Raw genomic sequence first — 8,988 nt, forward strand, 5'->3', positions numbered from 1 at the left:
TAGTCTCTCTAGCATCTAGTCTATGAATGGTAAAGGAAAATGATCCTTTCTGGTGGCTGTATTGAGCCTTCTGTAGTCAATACACATACGCCACCCTGTAACTGTTCTTGTGGGAACCAGCTCATTCTTTTCATTATGAACCACTGTCATGCCTCCCTTCTTGGGGATAACTTGGACAGGGCTCACCCAGGGGCTATCAAAAATGGGATAAATAATCCCAGCCTCTAGTAACTTAGTGACCTCTTTCTGCACCACTTCCTTCATGGCTGGATTTAGCCGCCTTTGTGGTTGAACCACTGGCTTGGCATTATCCTCCAATAGGATTTTGTGCATGCATCTTGCTGGGCTAATGTCCTTAAGGTCACTTATGGACCACCCAAGAGCTTCTTGTGTGTCCTTAGCACTTGAATTAGTGTTTTCTCTTCCTGTGGATTTAAAGCAGAGCTTATGATCATTGGAAAAGTGTCACCCTCTCCTAGAAATGCATATTTCAGGGATGGTGGTAGTGGTTTGAGCTCTGGTTTAGGAGGTTTCTCCTCTTCCTGAAGGATTTTTAGAGATTCTTTTATTTCCTCTGGTTTCTCCAAATCAGGCTGAACATCTTTAAAGATGTCCTCTAGCTCTAATTCAAGACTCTCAGTCATATTGATCTCTTCCACCAAAGAGTCAATAATATCAGTGCTCATGCAATCATTTGATGTGTCTGGATGCTGCATAGCTTTGACAGTATTTAACTTGAACTCATCCTCATTGACTCTCAGGGTCACTTCCCCTTTTTGTACATCAATAAGAGTTCGTCTAGTTGCTAGGAAAGGTCTTCTGAGAATGAGAGTTGCACTCTTGTGCTCCTCCATTTCCAGCACTACAAAGTCAGTGAGAAAGACAAATGGCCCAACCTTGACAATCATGTCCTCAATGATGCCTGATGGATATTTAATGGAGCCATCAGCAAATTGAAGACATATCCGGGTTGGTTTGACTTCTTCAGTCAACCCAAGCTTTCTGATAGTGGATGCAGGTATTAGGTTGATACTTGCTCCAAGGTCACATAGAGCTGTCTTGGTGCAAACACCCTCTAATGTGCATGGTATCATAAAGCTTCCTGGATCTTGAAGCTTTTCTGGTAAACTTTTTAGAATGACTGCACTGTATTCTTCAGTGAGAAACACTCTTTCAGTTTCTCTCCAATCCTTCTTACGACTTAAGATCTCTTTCATGAACTTAGCATAAGAGGGTATTTGCTCAAGTGCCTCTGCAAACAGGATCTTTATTTCAAGAGTCCTGAGATAGTTTGCAAAGCGGGCAAATTGTTTATCCTGTTTCGCTTGGCGGAGCTTCTGAGGATAATGCATCTTGGCTTTATATTCTTCAACCTTAGTTGCTGCAGGTTTATTCCCTACAGAAGTGGTTGGAGAAGCCTTCTTAGAGGGGTTACTATCAGCATTTGCAGGTGTCTGATTCCTCATAGGCGTTTGAACGCCGGAACTGGGCAAGGAACGGGCGTTTAACGCCAACTTTTCCCCCTTTTCTGGTGATTGAACGCTAGAGTTATTCCTCTCTAGGCTCTTGATGTCCTCAGAGGAATCTTGGGTAGTGGTTTGGTCATCCTCTGTCATTTGTTCCTTTCTTGACTTTTTGCTATTTTGAGCTGAGTTATTCAATGTCTTCCCGCTCCTTAGTTGGACAGCTTGGCATTCTTCTGTTATCTGTTTAGATAGCTGCTGTCTTGTCTGATTCAATTGTGCTTCTATATTCTTGTTAGCATTTTTAGTGTCTTGGAGCATCTCTTTGAATTCTGCTAATTGTTTTGTCATAAGGAGTAATTGCTGATTAAGTTCAACAATCTGTTCTTGAGGATTGGGATCAGTAGTTATTGCCATAGCCTCTTCTTTTATGGAGGACTCACTGTTTGAGTACATATGTTGATTTCTAGCAACTGTATCTATGAGTTCTTGAGCTTCTTCAATTGTTTTTCTCATGTGTATAGATCCACCAGCTGAGTGGTCTAGGGACATCTGAGCTTTTTCTGTAAGCCCATAGTAGAAGATGTCTAACTGTACCCACTCTGAAAACATTTCAGAGGGGCATTTTCTCAGCATCCCTCTGTACCTCTCCCAAGCATTATAAAGGGATTCATGATCCTCTATTTTAAAGCCTTGGATGTCCAGCCTTAGCTATGTCATCCTTTTTGGAGGGTAAAATTGATTCAAGAATTTGTCTGATAACTGTCTCCATGTTTTTATGCTTGCTGTGGGTTGGTTATTTAACCACCTCTTAGCTTGATCTTTTACAGCAAATGGAAACAGTAATAATCTGTAGACATCCTGATCCACTTCTTTATCACGTACTGTGTCAGCAATTTGTAAGAATTGTGCCAGAAACTCAGTAGGTTCTTCTTGTGGAAGACCGGAATACTAGCAATTTTGCTGCACCATGATAATGAGCTGAGGATTTAGCTCAAAACTGCTTGCTTTGATGGGAGGTATACAGATGCTACTCCCATATGCAGCTGTAATGGGGTTAGCATATGACCCCAGAGTCCTTCTGGATTGTCCACTTCCACTTATGTCCATGATGGAGAAAAGGGAATTGATATGAATTATATTTTTTTTATTTAAAAGTAACCGAAAATAATAAGTAAAATAAATAGAAAATAAAATAAAATTTTGAAAATAAAAATAAAATAAAATAAAATAAAAGCAAATTGAAAACTAAATTAATTAATTAATTAAAAAAATTTTGAAGTTAGCAATTAAAAAGATATGATTGAAAATTATTTTGAAAAAGATATAATTTAGAAAATATGATTTCAAATAAAAAAAAAGATATGATTGAGAATTATTTTGAAAAAGATATGATTGAGAAGATATAATTGCAGATTAAAAAAAAGATATGATTGAAAAGATATGATTGAAGAAATTAAAAAGATTTGATTTTTGAAAAAGATTTGAAAAGATCAATTTTTGCAATTAGAATATTGACTTGACTAAAAAAAGATATGATTTTGAAAATCTTTGACTAATTTAATGCCAAATTTCGAAAATTATGAGTAAAATAGGGAAAAGATATTTTTTTTATTTTTGAATTTTAATGAGGAAAGAGAAAAAACAACAAAATGACACTAAACTTAGAAATTTTAGATCAATACAAAGAGAACAAACAAGAAAACTTTGAATGTCAAGATGAACACCAAGAACACTTTGAAGATCAAGATGAACACCAAGAACAAATTTTTGAAAAAATAAATAAAAGCACAAGGGACACCAAACATAAAATTTTTAGAAAATCAAATACAACTTTTCGAAAATTTAAAGGAAAACACAAAGAAGACACCAAACTTAGAATTTTTAAAGATCAAGAAAGAACTAAGGACATGCAATTTCGAAAATTAAAAGAAAATAAAATCATGCAATTGACACTAAACTTAAAATATAAAACTAAACTCAAATAAAAGACTCTAAACTAACAAAAACAAAATATTCCTAATCTAAGCAACAAGAATAACCGTCAGTTGTCCAAACTCGAACAATCCCCGGCAACGGCGCCAAAAACTTGGTGCACGAAATTACAATCACACTTTTGCAACTCCGCACAACTAACCAGCAAGTGCACTGGGTCGTCCAAGTAATACCTTACGTGAGTAAGGGTCGATCCCACGGAGATTGTCGACTTGAAGCAAGCTATGGTTATCTTGTAACTCTTAGTCAGGATATCAATAATTCTCAGATTTGATTGTAAAAAGTAAAAGAACATGAAATAAATACTTGTTATGCAGTAATGAAGAACAGGTTGAGGCTTTGGAGATGCTTTGTCCTCTGAATCTCTGCTTTCCTACTATCTTCTTCTTCATGCACGCAAGCCTCCTTCCATGGCAAGCTTTATGTTGGGCATCACCGTTGTCAATGGCTACTTCCCGTCCTCTCAGTGAAAACATTCCAAATGCGCTGTCACCGCACAGCTAATCATCTGTCGGTTCTCGATCATGCTGGAATAGGATCCATTGATCCTTTTGCGTCTGTCACACGCCCAACAATCGCGAGTTTGAAGCTCTTCACAGTCATCCCTTCCCAGATCCTACTCAGAATACCACAGACAAGGTTTAGACGTTCCGGATCTCAGGAATGGCCGCCAATAATCCTAGCCTATACCACGAAGGTTCCAATCTTAGATTAGAAACCCAAGAGATACACATTCAAGCTTGATTGCATGTAGAACGAAGGTGGTTGTCAGGCACGCGTTCATAGGTGAGAATGATGATGATTGTCACGGATCATCACATTCATCAGGTTGAAGTGCGAATGAATATCTTAGAATAGAAGCAAGCGTGATAGAATGGAAAACATTAGTAATTGCATAAATTCATGAAGAACAGCAGAGCTCCTCACCCCCAACAATGGGGTTTAGAGACTCATGCCATAAAGAATACAATAAGAAACATGTAAAGTGTCATCAGGTACAAGATAAATCACTAAAAGTAGTTTTTATAGTAAACTGGTGACCTAGGGTTACAGAAAATGAGTAAGCTAGGGTGTTTAGTGTAAAAATCCACTTCCGGGGCCCACTTGGTGTGTGCTTGGGCTGAGCATTGAAGCTTTCATGTGTAGAGACTTTTCTTGGTGTTAAACTCCAGCTTTTGTGCCAGTTTGGGCGTTTAACTCCAGTTTTTATGCCAGTTCCGGTGTTAAACGCTAGAATTCTTGAGCTGACATAGAACGCCTGTTTGGGCCATCAAATCTCGGGCAAAGTATGGACTATTATATATTGCTGGAAAGCCCAGGATGTCTACTTTCCAACGCAATTGAGAGAGTGCCAATTGGGCTTCTGTAGCTCCAGAAAATCCACTTTGAGTGCAGGGAGGTCAGAATCCAACAGCATCTGCAGTCCTTTTTCAGCCTCTGAATAAGATTTTTGCTCAGGTCCCTCAATTTCAGCCAGAAAATACCTGAAATCACAGAAAAATACACAAACTCATAGTAAAGTCCAGAAAAGTGAATTTTAAATAAAAACTAATAAAAATATAATAAAAACTAATTAAAATATACTAGAAACATACTAAAAACAATGCCAAAAAGCGTATAAATTATCCGCTCATCAGGAGTCCAGCCAATCGGACATTCCCTCGGGGACTTTGGAGGAGATCTCAACAATATTTTTGTGAGAGGAAGACATGGTCAACTAATCCTACAACAAAGAAAAAAGAGAGGAATTACTAAATCAACAACTCGGCCATAATCAATTCGGACAGATATTACTAAAAGCAACACAAACAGCAAAAAGAACACCCCAGGACCCACACCAAAGATCCAAGGGCATCCTTTGGAGGCAATCATGGAACAAGGACTCAGGAAAATCTACAAGCCTACATCTCTACACCTCCTAACAAGAAAATAACCCTTTTTACCTTAACAAAGCGACACTCCGAGAAGAAAGCCACAAAATTCAAAAAGCCATCAAAAGAAGCTATCATTCAACAAAACTACTATGGAAGCTATCAGCATCAAACATATCAAATCACCAAAAGGTGCAAACCTTTTTCAAAGAATCAAACAGTTTCAGGACGCAAACTAAGGCAATAGCAAACTTTTGAAAAAGCATCAACTATCAGGGAAAAAGCCAAAAGACGTACATAAGATGAAAAGTAACTCCAAAAAGCATGCATCACAGTAACAATCAAGCATGACGATGCAAAAAAGGTTCAAGCTTTCTAACATAAAGTCGAGCAAGATCAAAACTTTTCCATAAAAACAATACAAGCAGGAAGAAGAACAGAAAGAACAAAAACGTACCAGAAAAGGGGAAGAGACAATGAGCACTGAGAAGACGAAGCAATAGCGAGGCTGAAGACCACCCTCCGAAAGAACAAAACAGTCGCTAATGGTGCCACAAGAAGAAGCGCGAAAGCGTAAAAGACAAAGAATCCCAGGCAAACCAGAAAATAAAGGCAAAAAATGGAGACACAGTGAGCAAGAGAGAAGAAGAAACGGAAGCCAAAATCTGGGAGAAAGGTAAAATTCAAAGTGAAGAAAAGGGGAAAACCGCAAAGGGAGAGACACGCGTTTCAAAGAAAAGGAACGTCTGTTTCAATAAATTAAAAAGAAAAAAAGCATTCCGCATTCAAAGGGAGACTCTACAAAGAAGAAGTCGACAAATGCTTGAGTTCGGCTTCACCAGAGAAAGATCGAAGTCCTAAAAACTAAAGACTCGACCTCAAAAGAAAGACCGAGCTCGAGCAGGGGCACTGTTCATACCCTGGGTCAAGCTGTCCGACCCGGGATGTTTAACGACAAGACGACCGACCTCTTCAGGTCAGACCGTCCGACCTCTTTTCAAAGAGTTCGGCCAAATCACCAGAAAAAGCCCAATAAGTGCCCAACAGAGGAACACGACCCAAGTCCTAAGGCAGTTCAAACCTCTAGAGATAAGGGCGGTTTCCTTGAAGATAAGATGACCTCACTCAATGATAAGATAAGATAAGATAAGATAACTAACTTATCTTATCTAAGAAGGTCACTCCACACCCTTATAAATACACTGGAGCACCCAGGTATAACTCATACTCTGATTCTACTAAAAATCTGCTTAATACACTTGCTAACTTAAGCATCGGAGTCCCTTGCAGGTATCACCACACTCGGAACAATATGCATAATGGTTTGTAAGATTGACTTGTTGTTGGTACCATGTTGATGGTAAAGTTGATATTAAATTGTCATAAGAAATTGATGATGTATATTGTATATTATTGAACTTGGAATATTGGATGTAGTTTGAATTGACTTGTTGATTTGAGATTGATAAAAGTGGGGAAAATTAGTAGGTTGTGGATTGTATGAGGAAGTTGGTGTATGGTTGATGCTGAATTGGTAAGGTTTGGGTTGGCTTTAAAGGGTTTGTAAATTTTATGTTTTGAAATTAGAGGTTTGTTAAGTTTTGTGAAAACTACGATTTTGACCAACTTTGGTGGAGCATAACTTGATCTCGAGACCTCTGATTTGTATCAAATTTATTTTGAAAGAAAATTTGGTCTGAGATGTTTACGCCATTCAAAGAATGGAGGAAAAATATTTTAAAATAAGGAAGTTATGCTCAATCAAAGTTTGGTGTACAAAGCTGAAAATTCTGGACTTAGCAGCTTTTTAAAGCTTCTGCTATACATGCGTACGCAGACCCCATCATACGTGGCTGATGAGAGGGCAAAAGTTGGATAATTAAGAAATCAATATAGGAAACACGTTGTGAGTATAGTTCTTAACCAGCTAAGATCCGCCTCATCAATTTAGAAAAATTGTCACAAAAGTTAGAATAAAATACTGAGAGTATGGATCCCAGGTCGTCTCCCAACGAGTTGCTAGAAAGGGTGCTAATTTATTAATCAGGAATTTTCGAGAGATTTTTGAGAGTTGAATGACAGAAAAATAAATAATTGTAATTAAAAGAAAATTATATATCCTAATTAAAAAGCCTTGACTGGGGGAATGATTAATTGGAAGTTCTATCCTTGTTGGAATCTTCTCAAGTGTAGTATAAAGAGGTTGTTGTTTTCACTTAGTTAAACCTTACTAAATAAAGGAAGGTCAAGTGATTGAGCTAACTCTTATTCACAAATCATAGTCCTCTCCCTTGGGAAGGTCTAGCGTTAGTAAATACAGAATTAGCCAACAACTTCCAATTTAACTAAGCACTTGAGCATTCCAACTCAAGTGTCTCCCCTTAATCAACCCCTATGTCAAGTTTGGGAATCTACTCCATTGACATGAATATAATACTCAGAAAAATATAAGAAGAAGACATAATAAATTAAATAAAATAGAGATTGAAAATTAATTAAAAGTAAAAGTAATCCTTTGCATCAACAATCCATGAAAATAATCCAATTGTAACTCTAAAAGTAAATAGGATATGGAAGAGTAAGTGACAAACTAAATAAGATAAATGGAAATTAAAAGAGTAAGGAAATAGGAAACAAAATAGAATAATTTCTTCAACGGAGGTTATGACTCTTCAATATCCAAAAGCAAAAGCATAAAACTAATCAATTATAAATGTAAAGAGAACCTAGAGGAAGAGTAGTTTCTCTCTAGATTCAGATCTAAAACCTAAAAACTATCCTAATGAGAATGTGTGTCAATGTGTGTTGAGTCTCTGCATGTTTCTTGGCTTTATTCTGTGTTTCTGGGCCGAAAACTGGGTCGAAACGCGGCCCAAAATCGCCCCCAGCATTTTCTGTTAATTCTGCAGATCGCGCAGGTCACGCGTACGCGTCGTCCATGCGTAAGCGTCATTCAGCAATTTTCCTTGTCATGCGTACGCATCGTCCACGCGTGCGCATCATTCATGCAGACTCCAATCCGCGCATACGCGTCAGGCACGCGCACGCGTCGCTGCAATTTCTTCATATCGTGCGCACGCGTGAGCCATGCGTGCGCGTCGATGCTCGCTGATCATCTCCTTAGTTTTTGTGTTCCTTCCATTTTTGCAAGGTTCCTCTCTATTTTCTAAGCGATTTTTGCCCTATAAAGCCTGAAACACTTAACACACGGATCACAGCATCGAATGGTATAAAGGAGAATTAAAATACATAAATTAAAGATCTCTACGAAGCAAGTTTTCAACCATAGAATAAAACTAGGAACGAATTATAAAATCATGCAATTAGTATGAATAAGTGGGTAAAGACTTGATGAAACCACTCAATTAAACACAATATAAACCATAAAATAGTGGTTTATCAACCTCCTCACACATAAACATTAGCATGTCCTCATGCTTAGCTTAAGGAGATAAGATAAATGAGTAGGGAAATGTAAGACTCATGCAATGCAATGCAACCTATGTATATGAATGCAACTATATGATTCTGTCTGCTTGGTTAAAAGTAAATAAGTTCTTCAGGACAAACATAAATTAAGTTCCATTAATTCAATTTATACAGTAAGAACAAGTAAACTTGTAGGAAGACAACTCATGAAAGCAGGGAATATAGAATCA

The sequence above is a fragment of the Arachis hypogaea genome, chromosome 16 (genome assembly GCF_003086295.3).
Source record: "Arachis hypogaea cultivar Tifrunner chromosome 16, arahy.Tifrunner.gnm2.J5K5, whole genome shotgun sequence".
Classification (NCBI taxonomy): Eukaryota; Viridiplantae; Streptophyta; class Magnoliopsida; order Fabales; family Fabaceae; genus Arachis; species Arachis hypogaea.